Consider the following 13,375-nt stretch of genomic DNA (forward strand, 5'->3'; position numbering starts at 1 on the left):
ATGTTAATAAATTATAATAAAAATACAAGGAAAAAAGCCTGTAAGCATGATTACACAACTACATGCAACCTTATGGATTTGTGCAGGGTTCTGCACAAACACGTAAGTCTGACTAAAACCTGAGGGAAACAGATAACCTTCTCCAGAAAGAAAAAGAAATTGGAAGTTTTCCTTGCTTATGGGCAGTGCTATGCCAATTCTTCTTTTCCTCAAGTATTCCAGAAACTTACATTATGGTCATCGTTTCTGCTCATTTGTGCTCCTTTGCATTGGAAACCAGGAGAATGACTTCACTGCACAGTCAAGGGGAGCTCTTTGGGCCACCCCGTAGTTTTGCCATCTCTAGTGAAGAAGGTTTAAATAGTGACAGAAGCTTTACAGCACAACACAGACAAGAAACAAGACACTCCATCTTGTGGAGATGACACATACCACTTCTAGGCTTGTTATTGATGTCCTATCAGATACAACCACACCAGATTATCCTGGCAGGAATGGTAACACGCAGCATAGAAGGTGCAAACAGTCATTTTAACACACCACAGGAATACGTGCATTCATGCAGAACAAATTCTGAGGATGTTATCATGTGGAAGGGACACCTATCAGCTAAAGAATGGCATAAAGCATTTGTAGCCTTCTCAGCACGTGCCTGTCCCACGCATTTTTATACGCAAACCAGCTACTTCTTGAAAACAAAGGGCTGAAGCTCAGACAAGTATTTATTTGGCACACACTTACTTAAAATGCGGGGTTTGCTGCCAAAGCACGAGACTCAGGAAAAGAGAAGGAATAAAAGTCAAGAACTTGTGAGTTGAAGTCCCTGAAAAGCAAAGACTCATGAAACCACAATGGCTCTGAGTAAATGTCTTTGAATGTTGATTCTTGCCACTGAAAATGTATATAACATCAGCAATAGCAACAAGGAAAAACATGCACGCTTTAAACAAACAAACAGAACTCCTCCAAACCAACCCTGAACCCTGTGTGTTCCTGGAATACAATTACTTGGGAGTATAATCCCATGGAGCAGTTTTTATCAGCCCCTGGCTGGATGACATTTGCTCAAATAAATTAATTCTATGCGTGTGACTTTCTTTCACTTCATGAAAACAAAGTTATGTAAAAGCCGGTTATTTGCAGCATAACCTTTCTGAAGAAACCTCAGCTGATGTCAGGTAATTATTTGTCACCGGAATCTAATACTTTCTGCCTCATGCCAAGTAATTTTCATGGGATCTTCAGGGTGTGATGTGGATCAGAAATACCTTTGCCATCCGTCACTGCTGAAAATCACTGGAGCTGGATCCATCTGCCTGTGTTTACCCAGCAACCAGAGTTGCGTTGCTAATGCGAAGGTCGCCCCATGTGAACCCATCAATCATCAAGCTGGTGTTTTCAGCCCTGTGCTAATATCAGAAATAAGTTCAACAGAACAGCTTTTAACCCTTCACTGTTTCTAAATAGTCTCTACATCTGTCCTTCACGGAAGTAATTTTCAAAGTCGCATCCAAAGCGACCTTCAGTACTCAACTTAAACACCGTACCTACGAGATACCCCTGTGACCTGCCCATCTAAAACTGGAATTTACCTGCTGAATACATCACAATATAGTGTAGCTAACCGACCTGTAACTGCTAGATCTAAATTTCAAGAAAACACCTACAGTGTATGACCTGAACTGATCACGAGCTATACAAAAAATACAGTTTAAACATTTCCACTCAAAAGACAACATTACATTCAGTGATAAGTAGCTTTTGATTTTTATACAAGGTTTGAATGGTTCATGTATTTTTTTTATTCCTAATTTGACTTTTTGGGGAGGTCTATGTTAAGATTATAAATGTAGTCAGCTGCTCAGTCATACATAAGGTAACCTGCTATGTGGCTTTTTGCTTTGTACAGACCCATGTCTTCACACTCTTTTTGTGATTAAAGCTAGCCAGAACAATTAATTTAAAAAATTATTTCTGTTTCCAAATTGTCTGCAGACAGATTGAGATCTCCACTAATCTATTTCTTGTCTGAAATCGTTCAGTGGATGCTTTGTCCGAGCATACCTCAGACCGCAAACTTTTCATAACCGACCTGCAATGACTGAACCAACCAGCTCATGTTCCCAGTACTGGGACTGGGAGAGTTCTGTGTCTGTGTGTGGGTTTGAGCCCTGAATAGAGAAGAAAAGATTTTGAAAAGGTTATGTGCTACGAAGATTCACAGCTACAAGACCTAAAGTTGCTTTATCTTGAAGCCTGTGGAAAATAAACACATCCAAAAGAGACAAGATCTTCACATACCACTGAAGTGTATCCATCTCTGGGCATCATAATAGCATCTTAAATTTCCCAAGAGGTTGAGGTCAGACTGTGAAAAATATCAACTGAAACTAAGGGAGTTAATTTTGATTGGAGGCAATCTTCCTCGTCGAGATGAACCCTGGCCTGGATGCTGACTTTATAGAATTTTAACCTTCTGAAGCATTCAGTTCGACTGAATGTTCAGGTGAGATGACCCAGATTACACCTTCAGCTAATAAAATCTGGTCTTTTAAGAAGATCAACCCCATTGTGTTCCAAATCTCTTCTGGGGATTATATAATCCATAGCACTTCCCTATATGTCCTAGAGTATTTCACTACTTGTTTTTTATTTATTTGGCTGCTTTTGTTCTTTTAAAAAACCGTTTTAAAACATGTACTCTTAAACAAGATTTATAATACAAAATGGAGCGATCAGCTGAAAGTCACCTTGCTTTGAAAAAACCCCCACTGTTTTTAGGTGATGGAATTTCGTGAAAACCTCTGAGAAATAAATGCAAAACCAGCATGTTTTTGTAGTGTCTATCACTAGTGCTTGAGATCTATAGCTTACATCAAGTCTCGCCTTTATCGTTCCTCTAAAGCATTGCAATAGGGAATGATTTTGGCTTCTTAGGTGTTTCGTTGCTTACACAAAATCCAGTGACAAGTCATGAGAATGCCTGTGATGAGACGGTGGTCTCAGCAGCTTTCTGCAGCGGCAGAGATGACAGTGCGAGGTGCTAATACAAGTCGGTGATTAATGGGATATAAGAACCCAGATAGATTAGATTGGATTAGGCATGCATATGCTTCATTTAAACTAAAACCATCACACACACAAAAAAATAATCCTGGGTTTTGTTGCCTTGCCAGACAGACCAAGCTACTCCAAATCACTCTCTGGCTTTCCAGAGGCAGGGAGTCTTCACTCAAAGAAGTCTTATGTAGTGTGGCAAATCATGGTCTCTAGACCCGAACTCTTCCTGTCTCTACCAGTTTTATACCTGTCAGTGCAGAAGCAAATACAGATAAAGGAACCAGCAGCAGCTTCCAGGGTGGCCCTGGCCCTGGTGATACTGCTTGTTACACTGGTGTAGACAAAGGTGGAATTTAAAATCAACCAACCGATGTAAGCACTCACTCCTGGTCCAGTAATAATGTGGTTTATACAATGTTAACTCAAGGCAGTAATGAACTGTTGCTTTATTTTTTTGTTCAAAAAATTGAACAAATATGAATCAGTTGAGAATAATCCATGCTACAACAGCAGCAGTAGCTCAGTGTAGTCCTGTTAAAACCAACCGAATTCAAGCTGCATCACAGATGTACTCATTGTGCCTTATTTTTCCACAGACGAAACAGGGCTGCAACGCTCAGCAGAGTCTGCAGTTTGTCGGAACCTGTGGAAAGGACTGCAGGATTCCATGGCTATGTATTACCACGCACTGGGATATCAAGCGATCTCCTCCTTATAGACATCTCCAAAGTTTTTGCTTCCCTGTAGGACCACTAAAACAGTGCTCTTATGAGCTAGAGTTTCCTGTTCTGCTGCTAGCTCATACACCAACCTCAACAAAGCAGGTTCAAGCAAACACAGTGTAAGCTACTTCTTCTTTCATGAAACTAAATGCAGTAGTGGTTTCGTATCTTCTTTTATTTCTGTGGACATTTTAATTTGAATCACTACGAGGTTTTATTTTTAAAAAATCCTGTATTTTCTTTCTTTTGTGCCAAATCATGTTCTCCTCATTCCTCTCGGAGTTTAAATAATGGAATTGCTGAGATAAGGAATATGGAAGATCAGTGTATCACTTCAGATGCAGCTCCTCACATCAGCAAGAGAAGTGTTCTTTCACCTTTAGCCCTTGTCTACTTCAAGGTCTTGGTAAGTTACTGCCAAGTCAGAGCCCTTCATATCCAACACTCCCTAATCCGACATTGTTTGATCCTAGGAAAATACTGAGTGGACTACTCAGAGAAACCTGCTTCAGCTAGAGAAAGGAGCACATCAATAAGCACCTTGGGGGGGTATGTGTACTGTGGCTAATACAAAGGAGTTCACGGATGTGGACTGGGATGACAGTTGCCGGTTCAGTGCAGAGACCTCACTGGCAGTGCCTTGTGTGAAGCAGAAATCAGCAACAAATCAGCAGGCAGTACCATGAATCCGGACCAAGGCACTGGTAAGCTGCCTACACTTCAGCAAAGGTCTCCTCTAAAGCCTTTTAACCACAACTAGTAAGAGAAACAAAAACACTTGTGAATGCACTACCGCTGAGCTCCGTCTTGCTGGTGGTGTTCACAGATGTGCTCAAAAGGTATGCAGACCTTTCCATAGAGCAGTTTAGGCTTGACTGCATCAAAGAAAGGATGAGAAATTAACTCCACCTCCTTCTGCTCCAGCATCTCAATTTTAACCTGTAGCTCTTTGCTGTCCCTGAGCACCCCTTTCCTGGGCAGCTGTGACAAGCATCATGGGACCGCACTGGGGTGCCTCAGGTCAATGCGGAGGTACCTCAGCACAACTGTGGGACAGCAGAGGAGCCAGCTCCTGCCATCTCCCTGGTACCAGGATGCCCTTTGTTGCTTGGAGGGAAGAGGGCAGTAAAGGGAAGAGAGAGCAAAAGCAGTGTTTAGAAGTGAATTAGTTAAAAAGTTACTCTCCATGTGAACCTGTCAATCTTCTGTAGAGGATTAGACTCACTGGGGTGAGGAAGCCCAGGCGCGCGCGCACACACACACACTCTCACATAGTATCACTAAGACCTTGCAGTTAATTATAGCTCTGAAATCTGACAGAGAAAAATTAGAGGGGAGAGGGACAGCTGCGGGATCCTGGGGTGTAGGGTCTGATTTCCAATGTAATCTGCAGCCCACCAAAGATCTTCACTTTGGAAAAATAAAGTTCAGCCATTTCTAGTCCCTGCCTGCTGCTTTTCCATTGCCTCATGTGTGCTGTGAGCCTCTGAGTTCCTAGCAGGGTCCCCACAGCAGCAGCCTGTCCCATGCTAAGCAAGGGTGCCTTGTGCCAATGAAAAATATACATGTCGGGACTGCTCAGATGTTCTTTTCTTTCTACCCTGCTTTTCTTTCTATCTTGTTGCAGGCCACAAGTCGGGAAGACTAGTGCTAGGTTTTTTTTCTTCCTAGGTCTGCCTGCAAATCTCTCCTAAACCTGGAATTAAAATGAGGTTGGCAAGTTTTACCCTTTTCCAATCACACGTCATTTGGCTCTTCTGGTCTCCAGAGCTGGAGCCTCCAGAAACAATCCTGTCAATACCACATTTTGAGTATAAGGATAGTACAAGGTCTGTGTATTGCATCTGCTGCCCTCTGGAGTATGCGAAACTCCAGGGGATCTTGCTGCCAGTCCTGAACCTGCTTACCTGCTGACATTTAATGATCTCACATTAAAAAAAAAAAGGAGACCCCATAAGGTGGTTGCGACATGAGCTGGAAGGGTGATCCCAGAGCTTACACAAAGCTGGGATCACCATGTTAAAGGTTGGTACCTCTGGTCTGGGTTACAGTGGTTTGAAAGGAATTTTAATGTACACAGGCAAATAATATCTCCTCAGTTAGTCAGGAGTACTGTCAGGAGTTGGGACTGGGTCTCCACTACGGGGTCAACATCATTGTTGGATGCAATTGTAGCTTTCAGTGCATCTTGGAAGGACAAAGATGCTTCAATGAACTGGAAAATTTTAGTGATGTGCCAAGGCCTGAAGAGTAAATGTGGTGAGGAATTATGGGCCCCTTAGCTTGAAAACAACCTGAGGCAAAAATCATGTACTGGCTGATCAGAAGATGGAAAATCCTACTCAACTTAAATAACTAACTTAGGAATTTCTCATAGCAGTTCCTTATTTAGTATTACTATTGTTTACCATTATTTTCCAACAAAGATTAATTTAAAACATCCATACCAGCTTAATATCTTGCTGTACTACCAGCCACATATTAAATGCGATTCATCTTCAACATAAGAATAAAGTGGAAACCTCACACAAACCCAGAAGACCCCAGACTCTGCCAGAGCTCATTAGAAGTTAAGCACAATGCAAAATATAATTTTCCTTTTGAAATCTATGACAAATTACTTTTAAATTGTTTAGTTATGGTTAACCAAATTCTCATCTCCCCATTCATACCCTCTCATCCAGAATACACTACAACTTCCTAGACCTCTTTTGGGTAACAGATACAGTTCGGCATAGAATCATGGAATCATTTATATTGAAAAAAACCTTCAAGATCATCGAGTCCAACTGTAAACCTGACAGTGCCAAGTCCACCACTAAACCATGTCCCCAAGCACTACATCTACATGTCTTTTAAATACCTCCAAGGATGGTGATTCAACCACTCATTGGCCAAGCAGGCAGACATCTTTAGGACATAGGTGAAGTAGCTGTGCGCATTATCAAACCCATTTCCTTCAAACAAACTTCCGATAGAGTTCAGCTGGTATAACATTAACCAGAGTTAACCTGCTGCAATGCAAAACAGGCAGCTGAGTTAAAACTACCTTTACCAGTGACTTGAGCTGTAAGTATCTGGCTTTGCTCTCACACAGAGATCCAAAGAACTGGTTTGCAGGCTTTCTGGAGTAGATAGTAAGTAGCAGCACGGAGGCAAAGGTAGATTAGGTTGTTCAAAGCCTTATCCAGCTGTATTTTGAAAATCTCCAAAGGTGGAGATCTTAGAAAAGCCTAAGATGACATTTCTTTTTTTCCCAAAATACCCATTCCCCTTTGCAGAGACCATTTCCCATTTGCTGGGCTCCTAGGAATAAAATCCTCTGCATCCAAGTACTGATTTACAGCCTCCTCTGTATTCTGCTGGCTTTGCAAAACAATCCCTTTCCTGTCAGCCCATGCATGAGGGCATGCCCCAGGGGACACAGATACAGCAACCTAACATCACCGACCACATGGGCTTTGCAGGTTCCTCTTGATGCACACATTTACTCCAGGTCAGAAGAGGGTTTTCTTGCAGCTGATAATAGCAAGGCAAGAAGTCTTGTTCCAATTTTGATTGCACAGCTAGGTGGTGGGGGACGGTACACGTCACCTATCCATACAGTTCCAGCTTTAATGCAGTCACCACGATAGCTAAGCCAGTTAGGTGGTTTCACCTCTCAAGAATGCTTTGGGATTGCCAGATGGAGGCTTTAGTGAAAGGCAAAACACCGTGTCTTATTCTCCACTAACTCACCCCTTTGTGTCATTCAAGAGAAATACTGCTGAAGGTGTGAAGACAGCCTAAGCAAAGCAGGGAGTCTGGTGCCATAGGGCTGCTCTTAGGACCACTGAGCCAATCACAGGGAGCCAAAGTCCCCAGAAAAGCAATTCTGTGATGTGTCCTGAGACAAATTAGGGCTGTGCACGTCTTTGTTGCCACATTGCATCGAAACATTGCTTTGGAGGCCTAAGTTAGTGGGCAGTGCGGAGACTAGGTCCAGAGTGCTGACAGAGCCTGCAGCCACAAAGCTGCTTAAGCACTTACTGTTTTCTCCATCAGGGCAGAAATTGCTCCCTGTTTAACTATTTACACCACAGCCTAGAGAGAACATAGTCTGAGAAATTACCCAGTATTATAATACTGTAGCTAATCCACAGCTCAGCTGCTTGCATTTCTGCTTGTCTTTGTCTCCTTCCCTTACCCTCAACCCCTTCATTCTCCTGGCTTACCCATCATTCATTACCATCCATTCATTTTCATTTCTTCGCATTTTTTTTCTCCTTTTTCTCTCTTTCTCCGAACCACTTCTCCTCCCCTCCCCCTGCCCTGCATTTTCTGGCAGAGTTTTGGACTCTGAGTTGAGTTTCATTCTTCCCTAGAGAAATGACTTAATGCCTTGGCTCTAATGAGCAATTTGCTAACTGTGAGCCCTTGCTGCCTAGTTTGCATGGAGATGTGCATGCCAGTAGTTGGGAGACCCATTTTTCTTCTGCTTTGCTTTTCTTCTCCCATCCTGCCTTCTTTTCCCCAGTCTCATTTAGCCATATGATAGCTGAAGGGAGCAAAGAGTCAGACAGCTTGGTAAGACCTTTTGTGTTAGATCACTGCTGTTCAAGCACTCAAGAGAACAAGCTCAACAGCTCAGGGAGCACGGACTGCAACAGGAATGACCCTCCCCGAGTATATATAAGGTTTCCCCTGTGGGGATATTTTCCCATTTATTTTGCAAGCAGATTAAGCTGCCCATGGATTACAGTGTGGACACTACTCTGGGCTACCATCTGTGGAGGCATGTGTCAGCTGAGCCCTGCTTTCCCAGAGCTTTGGTTGGCTGAAGCCAGTCCGTTCACCAGCAACTTTCCAATGTTTCCAGCTCTGACCAATTCCCCTCTACCTCATAAACACAGGATTTCTCTAAGTTTTAAAGGCCCTTGGGTGCCCTAACTTGATCTGTTCTGTTCAACCACTTCCTGTAAACAGACATTTATGGTAATTTTAGAGGCCACCAAGGCCTGTTCTGTATTCAAAGTGAACCTTTGCTCTCAAACATCTAGACTTTGACCTTCTCTCTCCCCAGCTTTCATGCTCAAACTCTGCCGTGCTTCCCACTCCAGTGTTTGCTTCTGAAGTGCCTGGCCCAGCCCCTCTGGTTCTTTCTTGCATTCTTCATAGCTGCTGAATACCCTACTTTTGAGACATGAGAATTCACCAGCAAAGTGGTAGTTGTCAGGACTTCCTTGCACAAAATAGCCACAAGGCACCTCACTAGCAAAAGAGCAAGCCTCAGTGAACTGTGGCTCCCCCAACAAACAGAGGCTGAGATTACAAAAGGGAGCTTGTCTGCAACTGGAAGAAAGTGACAAGCTTAAAAACTAGTTTTAGTGCCTGAAAAAGTTCAAGAACACAAAGTTTCATGATGAAAGAACCACCGGTGTTTCTAAAGATGTAGATCACATGCCACCAAACCACAGAATTATCCACATCCCAGACATACCCTCATGTCTCTTGCAGGGCCTTTTCAAAGTCACCTCGTGGCTGCTATTCTGTAACGAAGGGGATTCTCCTGCCTACTTTCCTGGGATTCACCAGGGCCTTGTGCTTGGTGAAACTGGATGTGCACCAACCAGATTAGTGACCACTGCAGCGGTGCCAGCGCCATCAGCTATCCACAAAATCTAGCTAGCCTTTGTTCATTGCTGTGTGTCACGCCACGGTTGCATCCAAGTCCCTGATTCATTGTCTAGTCTGGGAGCCACACTCAAGACCTTTATTCTGAGTGGGTTCCCAAGAGCTGTACATGACAACAGTCAGTATTTCTTTAGTACACAGCCTGGACTCTGACTTGAAAGTGCAGTTTTTCCTTGTGTCATTCAACACCCCATCCTCCCTTCCAAGCCATAATTTGGTAACAAGACCTAAAGCCCATCATTAATAAAATGCATGATTAAAATCATTATAATAAACATGTTAGCCAAGCTGATGAACAGTAGTCAGTTAGGGCTAGAAAGTCCCTTGCACTCATACTTGGCTCTGCAAATTTAACCGGGATGTCAGTGATGTTGATCTCACAGAATCACAGAATGTTTGGGGTTGGAAGGGACCTCTGGAGATCATCTAGTCCAATCCCCCATGCTAGAGCGGGTTCATCTAGAGCAGGTTGCACAGGATCGCATCCAGTTGGGTTTCAAGCATCTTCAGAGAAGGAGAATCCTCAACCTCTCTGGGCAGCCAGTTCCAGTGCACTGCCAGCCTCAAAGTAAAGAAGTTTCTCCTCTTGTTTAGATGGAACTTCCTGTGTTCTAGTTTGTGCCTGTTGCCCCTTGTTGTATCCCTGGGCACCACTGAATAGTCTGGCCCCATCCCCACCCATCCTTTAGGTATGTATAAGCACTGAAAAGATCCCCCCTCAGTCTTCTCCAGGCTAAACAGAAGTTCCAGTGCACTGCCAGCCTCAAAGTAAAGAAGTTTCTCCTCTTGTTTAGATGGAACTTCCTGTGTTCTAGTTTGTGCCTGTTGCCCCTTGTTGTATCCCTGGGCACCACTGAATAGTCTGGCCCCATCCCCACCCATCCTTTAGGTATGTATAAGCACTGAAAAGATCCCCCCTCAGTCTTCTCCAGGCTAAACAGACCCAGGTTCTTCAGCCTTTCTTCTGAAGAGCCGTGCTCCTGTCCCCTAATCATCCTCACAGCCCTTCACTGGACTCTCTCCAGTAGTTCCCTGTCTCTCTTGAACTGGGTAAACCAGAACTGGACACAATACTCCAGATGTGGCCTCATCAGGGCAGATAAGAGGGAGAGGAGAATCCCCCTTGACTTGCTGGTCACGCTCTTTTTAATGCACCCCATAATTCTCTGGTCTTCTTGGCCACGAGGGCACATTGCTGGCTCATGGTTAACTTGTTGTCCACCAGGACTCCCAGGTCCTTCTCCCCGGAGCTGCTTTCTAGCAGGTCAGCTGCTAACTTGTACTGGTGTATGGAGTTATTCCTCCACAGGTTCAGGATCCTACACTTACTCTTGTTGAACTTAATCTTAGGAGACAGTCCATTCTTTTGCTCCAGTGATTCCACATCTGAAGGCTGCTTCACCTTGGACTGCTGCTGTTGCCTGGGGCTCTATATATCTCACTTTCTTCGGGAACTGGATCAGGTGACAACTGTGCTCCCACAGATAGCCCATCACAGGTGATAACCTCGCATCATCATGGATTAACACATCATTTTTGAGAAGCGGTGGAAATTTCCAACACCATGAATCCCATTTTTTTTCCACCTTATTTGATTTTTTTCACTTTGGCGGGACTTTAGTATCTCTGCCATCAGCTTCTAATTGATTGTACCATCTTGGTTGTAGTATTCTACTCAGCAAAACATCAGAGGGTGACAAGCCATGCTGGCAATCTGCAATTTAACAGCCCTAAATATGGTTCAGGATCTGACTAAGCATTCTTCTTTAGTTATTTTTACACCATTTCCCACCCATCTGTTTTACTGGGAATAATAGTAATTAGTAATTCATGTTCAAACCCCAAATTCACTTGCAACTGCTTGAACTTGTGGCCACAGATTGGCATTAATTTATCAGACCTCACTGTATCAGTAATGCCATATAAAAGCAAATTAGATTTGACAGCTGCTTAAATTGCAATAGCATGCACTAAGCGTATCTTATGTTAGTTAAAGTAGTAGTGCAGAACAAGTGCATAGTGTTTTTGCAGACAAAACAAATAAACATGTGCTTACCTTTCCCCATGGAGCAATTATTCTTTTGCCAGGGGAAATGTCTCCCTGCTGTTTTAATACATTTTAATGGCATGGAATTTTTTTTTCCTGTAGTGCATGAGGACTCAACAACCTCACACCTTTAAACAAAATTCCACCTTGTAACAAGATGTAACCCTCAAACTGATGCAGGGGGGCTGTCCTAGCTGTTCTGAAACAGTATTTTGAAGAGTATACCCAGCTGTAGCTCTAGCAGTCAGAGTCTGTTTCATCTGAGAGTTACCACGTTTTTGGTTTTAGTTTGTTTTATTTTAAACTGAATATCATGCATGCTATCTAGTTCTGAACTTTGCTCCACTGTTCTTCAATTTAATGTTCTAAAACATCTCTGAAACCACTGAATATTTCCCAGATTTGACCTTACTTTTACCTAAAAAAAAGAAATGTGTATACTGTACAGCATGAGAGGTTACCAGGTCCCTTTTGGAAATGTTAGGAAGGTTTTATGGTCAGTTCAACTAATGTTGGTCTCCCATAAATAAAGAAGTGAAATTTTACACCTGTGGACTGGGGCCAAAGCCGCCTTCTCTATTTGAACATGCTGACGCTTTGTTTTTGTTGGTGTGTGTGACATAGAAGCCACTGCTCTCCAGCTCTGACCACACTGCTATAAGAAAGCCATACCGACACCCTCCTCAGAGACAATCTGTGGACAACTTGCTTTTGCATTTACTGTTATAGTCTCCTGGGACTCCAGCCTCTTTCATTAACCCCTTCAGCTTTGACAGCCGTTGCAAGTTTGCACTTTGTGTCCTCTGGACACGTCTTGGTGGTCACTTGCTACGTTCCTTTCTGAGCTTCATGAGCACATCACCACTGACTACTTTCTCTGAGCCTTCTTCCATTGCGGGTGTTTACTGGTTTGTCACTCTGCGTGCCTGTGACCTACAGTTGCTACTTGAACTGAGCTAGTCACAAACTTTTGTATGCACTACACTAGTCTGAGGAATCTCTCTGCGGCTTCCTGGTCTCTTGGAGCAGGAACACTGGTGGTTTTCTGATCAACCTGAGATCTGTCATCACATCTTACTGATTTAATGACTTTCCCCACTCTTTTTTACACTGCAAAGAATTTATATTTGTAATTTTTTCATTTTTACTCCAGCAACAGTATCTCTTTCTTAAGATGCCTGAGAACCTGGTCATGCTCTTCTGCTATTTCTCTCCAGGTCAAAATGATATATGGGACCAATTACCTTCCCTACCAGCCAAAATTCACTGTCTTAGTGACTTTGTCCTCACACCGAGATCTGTCTTAGTGAAACAGCTGGAATACTAAATACAGCCCAAATCACAGCCTGCAGAAATTGCGTCTCCTGAAGAGTGTGTTGAACATGTCCAAACATGTGCTTTGTATTTTGAGGGGCTCTTGCCAGAGTCCTGCTGGGGCATCTAGCGTAGAAAATATTCAGCATCAGCTGCACCCCCTAATACTTTTCTCATTTCAGGTAAAGGAAAACTTGCCTTTTTACATTTTCAGTTCTTTCAAGAATGCAAATTTCATCCGTTGTACTAAAAATTTCACTTCTTTCACCCCCAATATGATTCTCAGCATGACTAGCCTCTCCAAGAACTTCTCCATAGCCTCTGTTTTAAGGCAAAAGGAGTTTTCCCATTGCAGTGAATTATCTAACAATTATATACTTCCAGCCCTATTCTTTACTATCCTGACAGCTTCTTTATCATCTTGAAGATGTTCCCAAACTCTTCGTCAGTGTCTTGTTCTGTCCCTCCTCCAGTAAAGGAACCTTTCTGGGAAGACTCAAAGATCAGTCTATCTTTAATCCAATAATGGCTGTTCTTTCTCTTTCTACTTTTCAAGACT

The sequence above is a fragment of the Buceros rhinoceros genome, unplaced genomic scaffold (genome assembly GCF_000710305.1).
Source record: "Buceros rhinoceros silvestris isolate BGI_N320 unplaced genomic scaffold, ASM71030v1 scaffold202, whole genome shotgun sequence".
NCBI classification, from domain to species: Eukaryota; Metazoa; Chordata; class Aves; order Bucerotiformes; family Bucerotidae; genus Buceros; species Buceros rhinoceros.